The sequence below is a fragment of the Primulina tabacum genome, chromosome 9 (assembly GCF_025594145.1).
Source record: "Primulina tabacum isolate GXHZ01 chromosome 9, ASM2559414v2, whole genome shotgun sequence".
NCBI lineage: Eukaryota > Viridiplantae > Streptophyta > Magnoliopsida > Lamiales > Gesneriaceae > Primulina > Primulina tabacum.
In genome coordinates, this window is record NC_134558.1 from 21,564,459 (window position 1) to 21,579,715 (window position 15,257).

The 15,257-nt window shown below is 32.2% G+C and overlaps 1 non-coding gene across 1 annotated transcript; it reads left to right on the plus strand.

The window, feature by feature from the left end:
• Positions 1 to 11,676: 11,676 nt before the first annotated feature.
• LOC142504697 (small nucleolar RNA R71) lies at positions 11,677 to 11,785 on the plus strand. The gene has a single exon (XR_012804319.1). It is a non-coding gene; the product is annotated as a small nucleolar RNA R71 (small nucleolar RNA).
• The last annotated feature ends 3,472 nt before the right edge of the window (positions 11,786 to 15,257 follow it).

Sequence of the window (15,257 nt, forward strand, 5' to 3'; positions counted from 1 at the left end):
ACATCGTATTTGTATTAGTCACAATACATTAACATCCTTCAACATTTCGTATTTCCATCACTTATAAAATCATGCATAATAATATCATTTTTCTTTTAAACCAACGTCTAACATATCTTTTAAATGTTCATATTAAATCATAAAATCCATAAACATTTAAAAAAACATTTTAACATATAAAACAGCATCAGATCACTGCAATGACGTTTACTATTTTCTAGGTGTAAAATTATCGTTTACCTCTAGACGTAAAAAACCTCGAATTTGACTTTTTCTTAATTTCATTGACTCTACATATCTCAAATAATTATTTAAGATTAAATTAAATTTACCATAACTTTATTTAGCTTAAATTCTAGACTTTTCAATTATTCCTTAATTATTCATTTTTAATGGTTTTAATCCGAATAAATTCCACTTTAATATAAAATTCCCAAATAAAAACTTAGACTTTTATATATTTTTAGCCATCGTGAACCATGACTCGACCCCCGTGAGCCATGTTTCGATTTAACTCAAAGGAAAAAACCCTAGTTCGAACCTATGCTTACCCTTCGAGCCACTTCGACTTTTCATCGAGCCATGCTCGAGCCGGCCTAAGCCAATTTCACACCAGCCTTCCCTGGACCTTGTGAATCCTTAGCACCGCTAGTACCTGACCCTAGCCCCAACTGAAAGCCACAACACCAACTGTATGCATCGGCCGAGACTTCCTTCATGACAAGGACTCCTCGAAATCGCGCCTAGGACCTAGCCACCGGACCGGACCATATACCAAACCCTCGTGCACCCTCCTAGGACCCTAAAGACTTGACCTAGCCCAGCCCAGAGCCCCCTGGCCGAGCCTAATCTCCCTGCGTGGCTGCGCTGCACCAGCGCGCATATGCGTTGCCTTCAGGTGTTGGAGTCCTAGCTTGCTAGGACTCCTTCCCAGCCCTGGTGCTTGAGTACTAGCATGGCTAGAACTCCTTCCCTAACTCCTACGTGACCCTAGCCAGCCCTGGTCCCAACCGAGACCAAGCCTTGCAACCATCTCCCTTGGAACCGAGCCCATTAATCACTATAACAGAAAAATGGTTCCAGCTTGTTCCTAACATCATGTGCAGCGCTTGGTGTGTGTTCTAAGACTAGTAATCGTCTAAGACACCCTTGATCATACCCTATCATATCAGCCCTTTAACCACATAAAAACATGTTTTTGGATCAATTTCATGCCTTAAAAATTCACATATGCTACAAAAACGAAAATATTCCATGATGCAACTTGTTTTTCATGAATTTTTTTTAAACAAATGCTATGGTGTTATAGATGTAAAGGAAAGAATATGGTGTGCCTTTGCATTTTAACGCACGTTATACGTTGACGATTGAAGAACGACGACGAGGAGAACTTTGGCTTGAAAAACTTGCAACTTTCGAAACTTCTCCTTGAAGAATGTGTGCCGTGAATTGTATTGAAACAGAGAGTTTGGAGTGTGTAGGGGAGGTGGGCGTGTGATATTATGGCATTGGGGTAGGGTTTTTGTGCTCAAATATTAAATAAAATACTAACAAAACAGTAATTGATAGCTTAGGCCTATTAACAAGGTTAATTAGGTCCATTAGTGCTTAATTAAAATCTTTTGTTTAATAAAATTTGTGAATTTATTAGCCGGTCGCCAACACGTTCGTATTTTTGTTGAAAAACCAACACTGATAAAATTTATGTCTCGACGTATAAAATCACGTAAAAAATTCTTATTTTCAAAAAGTAAGAAAAAACATCAAACATATTTTAAATAATTAAAAAAAATTATTTAATAAAAATATTTTCCATTTTTCAGCACTGAGTCTTCGTTTCTCGATAGCAACTCGAATAAACGTTAAAATTATATTTTAATGCATGTAAGTAGAAAAAACTACCAACATCTTATAAAACATATCTCATAATCAATTTAGCAATTAAAATCAATAATTAACTGTTTTTCATATTACCTAGATTTGCATGCAGTTGGATTATGTCGTCTTAATTTAGGACCTTACAATTCCTCCCCCACCTTAATTAAAATTTCGTTATCGAAATTAGAACTTACCGAATATCTCCGGGTAGCGACTCCTCAAGTCCTCTCGGTTTCCCAAGTAGCTTCTTCTTTCGAGTGATTCAACCACTTGACCTTGACCGTTGTAATGACTTTGTTTCGGAGCCTTCTTTCTTGCCTTCCCAAGATTTGGACAGGTTTTCTTTATAAGTCATATTCGTAGTCAATTGTAGAGGTTCGTGATTTAGTATATGTGATGGGTCGACATGTATTTTCGCAGCATCGAGATATGAAACACATTGTGTACTCCAGAAAGCATCGGTGGCAGTGCCACTATATAGGCTAGTGTTTCAATCCTCTCCAAAATCTCAAACGGTCCTATAAATCTTGGACTAAACTTGTCTTTCTTGTCAAATCGCATAACACCCTTCATAGATGCTATTTTCATAAATACATGGTCTCCCACTGCAAACTCTAGGTCCCTACATCTCTTGTCGGCATAACTCTTCTATCGGATTTGTGCAGTCTTCATTCTATCTCGATTTTGAATACTAGAGCGACAATCTCTTCTGTCACATCCGGACTAATCTCTATTCTTTTACCAACCTCGTCCCCAAAGTGTTGCGACTTTGATTGTTGCACTCCCAAGAGCAGGTTGTCCACAAGTAGTATAATTCGGTGAGTCCGAATATCGTATCCACAGGGAAGCTAAGATAATTACAAGTCAACTACAATGTCTTTTTGTTTTTGTTTTTGTTTTTTTTTTTAATTGTTTGAATCTTTAATGGTAATTTTAATTGTTCAAATTTTAATTTAAGTAGTTGAGATTAAAGGATCCACTCTTGGTATTTTAATAAAGTTAACATTAACGAACATTATTGAAATCCACTTAATAAAATGGTTCCAATATATTAAATAATCATATTAATTATGTTATATTATTATCTTATAAGTATATAATATACCAAAACTTATAAATGGTCAAGTATTTATTGTGCTATATATATTTGTTGTAAACACTAAATCAAGGTTCCCACTTTAAATGGTTGGAAAAACCAAAACTAACATTTAAATGGTACCAAGAAATTATTATTATGATATATTTATATATAGTAAGTCAAGGTTCCCACTTTACAATGGTTGGTAAAACCAAACAAACATTTAAATGGTTCCAAGAATTTAATATTATAAATATTCATATATAATAAATCAAGGCATCCACTTTAAATGGTTGGTAATACCAAACTAACATTTAAATGGTTCCAAGATTAGTGTAACATATAGCAACAATAAATCAAAACTCCCCACTTATAAGTAGGGTATAAAAATGCTTAAAGAATAAATATAACATAACAATAATAATGATTAATAATATAAAACATAGATTCTTACCTTTTAGTAACTTTATTATCATGCCAAGAGTTTCACCTTTTCATCTCAACTTTAGGAAGTTAGTTATTCATTATTCAAAGTGTAAAACTTTGAATATGAAATTAACATGCTAATTATATTTAAATGAAGAAATAAAGAAAAAATATAGAGAGAAATATTATGAATTCAAATGTTTGTTCATAGAATGAGGGATATCTCAATTCATTACAATGCACCCATATTTATAGTCAAATTTGGGGAGACAACCACAAATAAAATATTATTTTTTTACACATATGTCTTCATTGCTGTTCCAAGATATTATATTATATTACACATCACTTTTGAAAATCTTCTTCTCCGAATTTGCTTATTCACATAAAAAGAAACATGTGGATAATTGAGTTGTCTAGTTGTTATATTTTTTTTTAAACCATTTGACCAAGTAATTTGAGAGATATGGTCAAAATACTACAGCATGGTAAAACTGCCACTCCTTTAGTAACTTTATTTGTTGCTTAATTTGATCCCAATTGTGAGAGCATTTTTATCTCATGCTTGCCACCAATATTGTAGATATTAACATCAACTTTCTACAGGTCCAAGAATCATCTTAATCCCATTTGCAACGCCAAGTTTATTCTTGTTTTATCGAACCTGTAAAAAATATTAAAAACTTATAATTACACAACAACTTATATTTTATACAATTTATTATAAAACATATAATATTTAACATTTAATAAAACAAAAACTATATATTTATATTATAAAACATTTAATTAATGTACAATTTTTATGTTATCACACCTCCCAACCAGCTTATTGCTAGTCCCTAGCAATTTAAGCGTTAATAGCAATACAAAACTTATTGATTAATTTAAATAGAAATGTAATCAAAACTATCTAAGTGTTTAAATTAAATTTGAAAACTATCAAAGTTATATAAAAATCATCATAATTATAATTTATGAAATAATTTGAGATGATCAATTCAAAGCATATTTCAGGTAGTTAAATGTACACGGCCTTCAGAAATTCCTAATAAGAGTCTCAACTTCATATCCTCACAGGTTAATAAATGTTTCAATTTATGGCCACTCTCTCATGGAGTTGGAATACAGATAAATGCTCAGAAAAATGGTTTACATAATGCAGACAGACAAACGAGCCAAACTAATCAAAAGATAGAAAATCCATTGATTCAAAATCTAGTTGTTCTTATTATATATTTTTTCCTGATATATATATATATATATATATATATTTTCAATAACATCATGGAATCAGACTAAGTTTATGCTTCTTGACCACCTATTTATTTAATTTGTACAATAAATTTCTCTCTTTTTTTTTATGAGAGATATATGGGTCGTAGCATATAACTTAAAAATTACATAGATCTTCAATATCTTTCTTTTTGTATTTTTCTCATTTTTTTTCAGGAAATATCATTTTTTTTTCAAAATAAGAACCCAAGATCTAAACAATAGATAGTTTCTTTCATGATCAATAAAGGCTCGAAGGCTGTTTTTTCAGTCCTCTCCACTCACTCACAAAATATTTGTGAGTTTAAAATTTTAGGCACTATTATAAGGTATATCTTGGGCCATATACTTTAATACCTGATTTTATCACAATGGTTAATCACTCCAAAAGATTTCATAAATCATATTTTTATATTGATCAGAATATTAAAATTGACTTTTTTTTTTCAAATAAAAATTTAAACATTCTTAAATAGATTAATGCATGTTCTAATTTAAATCTTTCAAACATGTAATGTATGACATTTTTGCAAAAATTACTAAGATACAAACAATAAACATGATTTTATTTTAAAATAATATATATTTTTTTAATTTTTTTTTATAAGTTTGTTCTCTCCCCAATCAGAATATGACATTGTCCCTAATGTCAAAATAACTATTAATAAAGAGTACATAATGAAATAGATATCACCTGGAATTTTATTGAAGATAACAAACTGAAACAAACGCAAACCAATCTACGACTTTTGAATCAATGATCCAACTTCCTTTTCTTACTACTTGATTGCGACCAATTGATCTTTGTTATCATAGGATCAGGCTTATGAACAAAAGCTTCCAAATTATCAATTAATTGGTCGGCAGTCGAAGCACAGATGAGCATCCGTCGTGAATTTTCTGAAATGAAATTCTGTTCCACAGCTTTATCAAGAAATGTCAACAAACTGTCATAATAATTATTGATATTCAACAAGCCCACAGGTTTATTATGGTTATTAAGTTGTGCCCAAGAAACAGTGTGAAAAATTTCTTCTAATGTACCAAAACCACCTGGTAGTGCGATAAAAGCATCAGAATTTTCAATTATTTGAGTGATTCTTTCATACATAGAAAAAATTTTAATTCCGCCCCAATCGTAACACCTGTAATATTTCCTTCAGCTAAAGCTGTAGGAATAATATCCAAAACCTGACTACCTCCAAGATGAGCAGATGTTGAAACAGATCTCATTAACCCAATATTACCTCCCCCATATACCAAGTGAATTTTTCTCTCAGCCAATATCTTTCCAAGATTATTCGCTGCTTCTACAAATACTTCATTTTTTCCAGGACTCGACCCACAAAATACACAAATATTTTTCAATGTTTGTGCAGAAGATCCAGCCATGTTTTTACTTTCTTTTTTTGTCTGTGAAAATAGAGAGAAAGATGAGAGATTTTATTGGGGTAATATGTTATCATGACAAAACTATGGGTTAAAGCTGTAAACAGAATAAATAGTAAAAACAATAATGACACACATGCATATAAACAGTAGTGTGATTGTGGCTCACAATTTTCCTCTGGTTTTACGTCCAGAAACGGCTTCAACGCCTTCTATGAGTCGAGGATATGCTTCCCATCCAATTTTCTTATAAATTGGCAAACATGGTCTTTTTTAGTCGGATTCCCAAGACTATGACGCTCATCTTGGAATTGTTTCCATAAACGGAGAAGTTCAATATGCACATGTCCACTAGAATGCGTCTCAAGAGTCAATAAGATGTTATCTAAAGACTCCCTACTCAGCCCATTCTTAATGAAACCAATTTTATCTTCTCTGTTATTGGAAAAACATCCCAAAGATCTGCATCGTTTGTCACAAGTCCATCTTGCACACTTATGACAAACCCTAAACTTTTGGCCCTTCGTTTTTTCGCATAAGTGCTTTTTCCTAATCCAAGCAAATACCGAATGAGCAATGATTGTGGAACTTCTCCTCCTAATCGGACCTTAGCTTCTATTACAAGACAAATATCTTCTGGAATTCCTTTTTGCATTAGCAATCTCAATCTTTCACACCTTCCTGCATAAATTTTTCTTAGAACATTTTCAGAAACAGAGGGAAAATATTTACAAATTTTTGAGAGAATTTCATCCATTTTGAAAAGAAAGGAAATGATTTTTTTTTTATTTTTGTAGCACCAATTGTGGGAAACTGATTTAACTGACTATGAGAGTCATGGAGTACCGTTATCCGCCATTTAACCGGGAAAATAAAAAGATTAAGAAAACCTGAAATAAAAAAAAACAAACTTAAATGCAACACAAAAAAATAAAAAAAAATCAAGGATCAGAAAGGGAAATAAACTCTTCTTGAATGATTTCATTTTCTAAAAATGGTTTATGCCTTTGTCCATTTACTTTAAAAATATCACCATTTTTAGGATTTTCAATATCCACAGCTCCATAAGTATACACATGCTTTACAACATATGGGCCTGTCCATCTTGATCGTAATTTTCCTGGGAATATGTGAAGTCGAGAATTATAAAGCAAAACTTTTTTACCAATCTCAAAAGATTTTCTAAGAATTGTTTTATCATGAAATGATTTGATTTTTGCTTTATAAATCCTTGAATTCTCATACGCGTCATTTCTGAGTTCATCAAGTTCATTAAGTTGCAATTTACGCAATTTGTTGGCATCATCCATGCTTGAATTTAATGTTTTGATCGTCCAATAAGCTTTATGTTCCAGTTCCACAGGCAAATGACAATGTTTTCCATAAACCAACCTATAGGGAGACATATTCAATGATATTTTAAAAGCTGTTCGATATGCTTAAAGTGCATCAGTAAGTCGCAAAGACCAATCTTTTCTCTTTGGGTTAACAGTTTTTTCCAAAATTTTCTTTATCTCCCTAGTAGCTAATTCAACTTGTCCATTTGTTTGAGGATGTAAGGAGTAGTTACTTAGTGAGTAATACCATATTTTTTCATTAATGATGCAAATGGTTTATTAAAAAAGTGAGTTCTCTCATCACTTATCATGGCTCGAGGAATTCCAAATCTACTAAAAATATTTTCTTTCAAAAATTTGATGACGATTTTATGATCATTTGTTCGACATGGAATTGCCTCTATCCATTTAGAGACATAATCAACTGCAACTAAAATATATATCTATCCAAACGACGGTGGAAAAGGTCCCAGAAAATCAATTCCCCAACAGTCAAAGATTTCAATTTCAATGATAGGATTCAAAGACATCATGTTTCTTTTTGAAATCGCACCCAATTTTTGACAATTTTCACAGATCTTGCAGATTTTGTGGGTGTCTTTAAATAAAGTGGGCCAATAAAATCAAAACTGCAAGATTTTTGCAGCCGTTTTCTTTGAAGAAAAATGTCATCTGCATGCTTCTGAATGACAAAATTTAATGACACTACTTACCTCATTGTCGGGTATGCAACGTCGAAAAATTTGATCCGGACAATACTTGAACAGATGCGGATCATCCCAATAAAAGTTTTTTACCTCATTCAAAAATTTTCTTTTATCTTGAGAACTCCATTGCGGTAGCATTTTTCTTGTCACAAGAAAATTTACTATGTTAGCAAACCAAGGTGTAGTAGTAACTTAAAATAAATGTTCATCAGGAAAATTATCGTTAATTGGTGTCATTTCACAAGATGATCCTGTTACTAGTCTCGATAAATGATCGGCTACGACATTCTCGGTTCTTTTTTTATCTTTGATCACAATGTCAAATTCTTGGAGCAACAAAATCCATCGTATCAGTCGTGGCTTTGCATCCTGTTTGGTCAACAAATACCTAATAGCAGAATGATCAGTAAACATAATAGTCATTGATCCAATCAAATAAGAACGAAATTTATCTAATGCAAATATTACAGCAAGTAGTTCTTTTTCAGTTGTGGAGTAATTCATTTGAGCATTGTTTAAAGTTCTACTTGCATAATATATCACATAAGGCTTATCATTTCTTCTTTGCCCAATACTGCACCGACTGCATAATCACTCGCATCGCACATGATTTCAAATGGTAAAGACCAATCAGGAGGTTGCATGATAGGAGATGATGTTAAATGTCGAATGATTTTATCAAAAGCGTTTTGACATTCTTGAGTCCACTCAAATGCAGTGTCTTTTGTTAAGAGGTTACAAATGGGTTTAGAGATTAAAATAAAGTCCTTTATAAACCTCCTATAAAATCCAGCATGTCCCAAAAATGAGCGAATTTCTTTAATGGTTTTTGGAGGGGGTAAATTGGCAATGACATCAACTTTTGCTTTATCAACTTCAATTCCATGAGATGACACGACATGTCCCAAAACAATTCAAGAAGTAATCATGTAATGACATTTTTTCCAATTTAAAATAAGACATTTTTCCTCGCATCTTTTTAAAACTTTTTCCAAATTTTCAAGACAATTATCAAATGTATTCCCAAAGACAGTTAAATCATCCATGAAAATTTTCAAACAATTTTCAACCATGTCGCAAAAAATGCTTAGCATACATCTTTGAAATGTTGCTGGGGCATTGCATAATCCAAATGGCATCCTTCTAAATGCAAATGTTCCAAAAGGACATGTGAATGTAGTTTTATCTTGATCTTCGAGTGCAATGGGAATTTGATAATAACCTGAATATCCATCAAGAAAACAGTAGTATGGATGACCAACTACTCTTTCTAAAATTTGATCCAAAAATGGTAATGGAAAATGATCTTTCCTAGTGGCGTCATTTAATTTTCTATAATCAATACACATCCGCCAACTAGATGGGACTCGACTTGTTAACAATTCACCTTTTTCATTTTTTATCACTGTGATGCCAGATTTTTTTGGAACTACTTGTGTTGGGTTTACCCACTTACTATCAGAAATAGGGTAGATAATCCCAACATCAAGTAGTTTGAGAACTTCAGTTTTCACAACATCTTTCATGTGTGGGTTTAATCTCCTTTGTGGTTGTTGAGATGTTTTTGCATTTTCTTCTAAGTGAATTTTGTGCGAGCAAATTAGTGGATTAATGCCCTTGAGATCTTTTAGTGTCCAACCAATTGCATTTTTATGTCTTTTAAGCATATCAACTAATTTACCTTCTTGATCACTTTCTAGTTTGGAAGAAATTACCACCGGATATGTTTCATCTTTTCCAAGAAATGCATACTTCAATTCTTCTGGCAAGGGTTTTAGCTCCAATATGGGTGGTTCGTCTTTGTTCTCATATTTTGCATCAAATTCTTTCTCTAATCCTGGTAACGAGTGATACCTGATAAAATCATCAACATCAATTTCAATATTTTCTTTAACAGTTTCAATTGAACAAATATCTAATTGATCACGAGTACTTCCTTCTTGAATGTTTTCTTCCACAAGAGTTTCAATAAGATTTTCATCTTCACTTTCATCTCCTTTGTCATGTGGTTGCTTACAAAGATTAAAAACATTGAGCTCCAAAGTCATGTTATCAAAGGACAACTTCATTATTCCATTCCTGCAATTTATAAGAGCATTAGAAGTTGCTAAAAATGAACGACCCAGAATTACAGGAATTGCATTACAAGCTTCGATAGGTTGTGTATCTACAACTATGAAATCGACAGGATATACAAAGTTATCAACTTGGACCAATACGTCTTCTACCATACCTCTTGGCACTTTAACAGATCTATCTGCAAGTAAAAGTGTTACCGAAGTAGATTTTAACTCGCCTAAATTGAATTCTTGATAAACTGAATATGGAAGTAAATTCACACTAGCTCCAAGATCAAGCAAGACTTTTTTAATCTTTCGTTTCCCAATAATACATGAAATAGTAGGACAACTAGGGTCTTCGTATTTCAAAGTATTATTATTTTGAATGATTGCACTTACTTGTTCGGCTAAAAATGCTTTCTTTTTCACATTCAATTTTCTTTTCACAGTGCACAAGTCTTTCAAAAATTTGGCATATGATGGTACCTGTTTTATTGCATCTAATAAAGGAATATTAATTTTTACTTGTTTAAAAATATCATATATATCAGAATTCAAATTTGATTTTTTTGTATTTTTCAATGCATGAGGGAATGGTGGTGATACTGTCTGTTGAACCTCCTCTTCGCAAGTTATGGGTTCCACTTCCTTACCCTTTGGAGTTTATTTATCATCATCTTCACCTACCACTTCGAAGGGTAATAACAGATTTTACCTGATCCATCGGTTGAATTCCAGAAGTTCTAGTTTGTGAATGATGATCCTTGGGATTAGGCAGAGGTTGTGAAGGAAATTTACCTTTTTCATGAACATTAAGTGCAGATGCAAATTTAGCAAGAGTATCTTTCAAATCTGTCATGGTTTGAGCAGTTTGAGTATTGATAGACTCTTGCTTTGCAATGAAAGAATTCAATGTATCTTCTAAATTTCTTTTAGGTGGAGGAACATAAGGTGCATAATTTTGAAAATTTTGTTGATTTTGGAAATGTGGTTGTGAAAATTGTGCAGCATTAGCATTCCTCCAACTAAAATTTGGATGATTTCGCCAACCTGGATTTTAATTTTGAGAAAATGGTTCAAAATTTGGCCTTTTGAAATTGTTCAAAACATTGGCTTGTTCATGGAGACATTCTTTAAAAGAGGGCAAAGTGGGACAATCTTTTGTAAAATGATCACTTGTATCACAGATGTGACACACAATTTCTTGAACAGATTTTAATTGTTCATTCTTTTTCAATTCAAATGCCTCAACTTTTCTTGCCAAAGAGGTAAATCTAGCTTGAAGATCATGTTCATCTTTGAGAGTGTACATACCTCCACCAGATGTAGGAGATTGAATCTTGTTTGATGGTTCGATTGTACCTATAGTGTTCCAATTTTGATCATTTTCAGCTAATGAATCGAGATAATCAATTGCCTCGTTTAGATCTTTATCTTCAAATGTTCCATTACACATAAATTCAACCATTTGCCTATCTTTAGGTGTTAAGTCTTCATAAAATTGAGAAACAACTCTCCAAATTTCAAAACCATGATGTGGACAAAGATTAAGCAATTCTTTGTATCTATCCCAACACTGATAAAATGTTTCTCCTTGTTTTTGAGTGAAAGTGATGATTTACCTTTTGAAAGAATTTGTTCTATGAGATGGAAAAAACTTTTTCAAAAATTGTTGTTGCAATTCATCCCAAGTTCAAATGGATCTTGATCTAAGATTTTGTAGCCAAGTTTTAGCTTTATCTTTTAAAGAAAAAGGAAAAAGCTTAAGTCGAATGGTGTTCATGCTAAAATTTAGATCATTATATGTGTTGCACACTTCTTCAAATTCTCGTAAATGCATGTATGGATTTTCAGAATCTAAGCCATGAAAATTGGGTAAAACTTGGATAAAACCAGGCTTAAAATTGAAATGAGATGCATCAGGGGAAAAACTAGACATGAAGGTGCACTAGTACGTGTAGGATTCATGTGATCTCTAAGTGTTCTTCGTCTATCATGATCATGTTGAGATTGAATTTCATCTTCATTTTATTGGATGGGTTATTCCGCCATGTTTTGTAAAAATAAAGGGTTATTTCGAATGAGTCGACCACTAAGTGTACGTGACCAAATGCTCATGCAAATGCAAATGCAAAAGAATAAAAACACACAAAAGCAATAAAAATTCAAATAAAGAAAAATAAACTATAAACAAAATTAAATAGACTTGAAATTAAATTATACTTCCCCGGCAACGGCGCCAAAAACTTGTTGTGACTTTGATTGTTGCACTCCCAAGAGCAGGTTGCCCACAAGTAGTATAATTCGGTGAGTCCGAATATCCTATCTACAGGGAAGCTAAGATAATTACAAGTCCACTACAATGTCTTTTTGTTTTTGTTTTTGTTTTTGATTTTTTTTTAATGGTTTGAATCTTTAGTTGGTAATTTTTAATTTTTCAAATTTTAATTTAAGTAGTTGAGATTAAAGGATCCACTTTTGGTATTTTAATAAAGTTAATATTAACGAACATTATTGAAATCCACTTAATAAAATGGTTCCAATATATTAAATAATCATATTTATATTATGTTTTATATTATTATCTTATAAGTATATAATATATACCAAAACTTATAAATATTGTCAAGTATTTATTGTGCTATATATATATTTGTAAACACTAAATCAAGGTTCCCACTTTAAATGGTTGGTAAAACCAAACTAACATTTAAATGGTACCAAGAAATTATTATTATGATATATTTATATATAGTAAATCAAGGTTCCCACTTTAAATGGTTGGTAAAACCAAACTAACATTTAAATGGTTCCGAGAATTTAATTTTATAATATATTCATATATAATAAATCAAGGCATCCACTTTAAATGGTTGGTAATACCAAACTAACATTTAAATGGTTCCAAGAATTTAGTGTAACATATAGCAACAATAAATCAAAACTCCCACTTATAAGTAGGGTATAAAAATGCTTAAAGAAATAAATATAACATAAACAATAAATAATGATTAAATAATATAAAACATAGATTCTTACCTTTTATTAACTTTATTATCATGCCAAGAGTTTCACCTTTTCATCTCAACTTTAGGAAGTTAGTTATTTATTATTCAAAGTGTAAAACTTTGAATATGAAATTAACATGCTAATTATATTTAAATGAAGAAATAAAGAAAAAATATAGAGAGAATTATTATGAACTCAAAGGTTTGTTCATAGAATGAGGGATATCTCAATTCATTACAATGCACCCCTATTTATAGCCAAATTTGGGGAGACAACCACAAATAAAATATTATTTTTTTTTACACATAAGTCTTCATTGGTGTTCCAAGATATTATATTATATTACACATCACTTTTGAAAATCTTCTTCTCCGAATTTGCTTCTTCACATAAAAAGAAACATGTAGATAATTGAGTTGTCTAGTTGTGGTATTTTTTTCAAACCATTTGACCAAGTAATTTGAGAGATATGGTCAAAATACTAGAGCATGGTAAAACTGCCACTCATTTGGTACTTTATTTGTTGCTTAATTTGATCCCAATTGTGAGAGGATTTTTATCTAATGCTTGCCACCAATATTGTAGATATTAACATCAACTTTCTACAGGTCCAAGAATCATCTTAATCCCATTTGCAACACCAAGTTTATTCTTGTTTTATCGAACCTGTAAAAAACAGTAAAAACTTATAATTACACAACTTATATTTTATACAATTTATTATAAAACATATAATATTTAAACATTTAATAAAACAAAAACTATATATTTATATTATAAAACATTTAATTAATGTACAATTTTTATGTTTATCACAAAGCATAGGAGATCTACATTTCCTTCCATACAGTGCCTCAAAAAGAACCATCCCAATAGATGATTGATAGTTATTATTGTAGGTGAACTCCACTAGAGGTAATTTCGGTTCCCAACTTCTTTGGAAATCGATCACACAAGCTCGCAATAGATCTTCTAGAATTTGAATAACTCTTTCGGACTTACTATCGATTTGAGTATGGATTGTAATACTGAATAATAATTTTGCCCACATCGCTGCATGCAGACTTTTCCACAAAGATGACGTAAATCTCTAATTTCTGTCAAAAACAATAGATACAGAAATCCCATGAAGGCGGACTATCTCTCGAATGTATAACTCCGCATACTGAATCATGGTTAATGTCGTCTTGATAGGTAGAAAATGCGCTGAATTCGTAACACGATCCACTATCACCCATGTAGCATTATACCCCTTAATAGTCCTTGGTAATCCCACAACGAAGTCCATAGTGATATTTTCCCATTTCCACTTGGGAATAGGAAGTGACTTAAGCTTTCCCGCTAGCCTCTGATGCTCTGCTTTTACTTGTTGACATGTCAAACACTCGCATACAAATCCCAGGATATCTCTCTTCATACCCGACAACCAATATAACAACTGCAAATATTTGTACATCTTCGTGCTTCCCGGATGAATGGAATATGGTGTGTCATGAGGTTCCTTCATAATGAGCTCCCTCAAAGAGCCATCACTAGGAACCCATAAACGATCTCGATAACGAACTATTCCATCCACCTCAGAATATAACTTCCGACCCATGGCTTCATCCCTCAATCTCCACTTTTTCAATTGCTCATCAATAGAATGTCCCTCACATATTCTATCTCTCAAAGTTGACTGTACTGTCAAGGTGGAAAGATTAGGGGCCTCGCCTCTAGCATATAATGTAAGCTCAAACCGCTGTATCTCGGACTACAACGGTCTTTGAAGTGATATTTGAGTGATAACTGCAGTCTTTTGACTCAATGCATCTGCCACTACATTAGCTTTTCCCGGATGATAGCTAATCTCACATTCGTAGTCTTTCACTAATTCAAGCCATCGTCGCTGTCTTATATTCAATTTCTTTTGGGTGAAGAAGTGTTTCAAAATTTTATGGTCGGTGAAAATCTTTCACTTCTCCCATACAAGTAACGTCTCCAAATTTTCAATGCAAAAACTACCGCTGCAACCTCAAGATCATTAGTGGGGAAGATTTTTTCGTGACCTTTCAACTGTCTCAACGCATAGGTTATAACTCGGTCATTTTGCATCAAA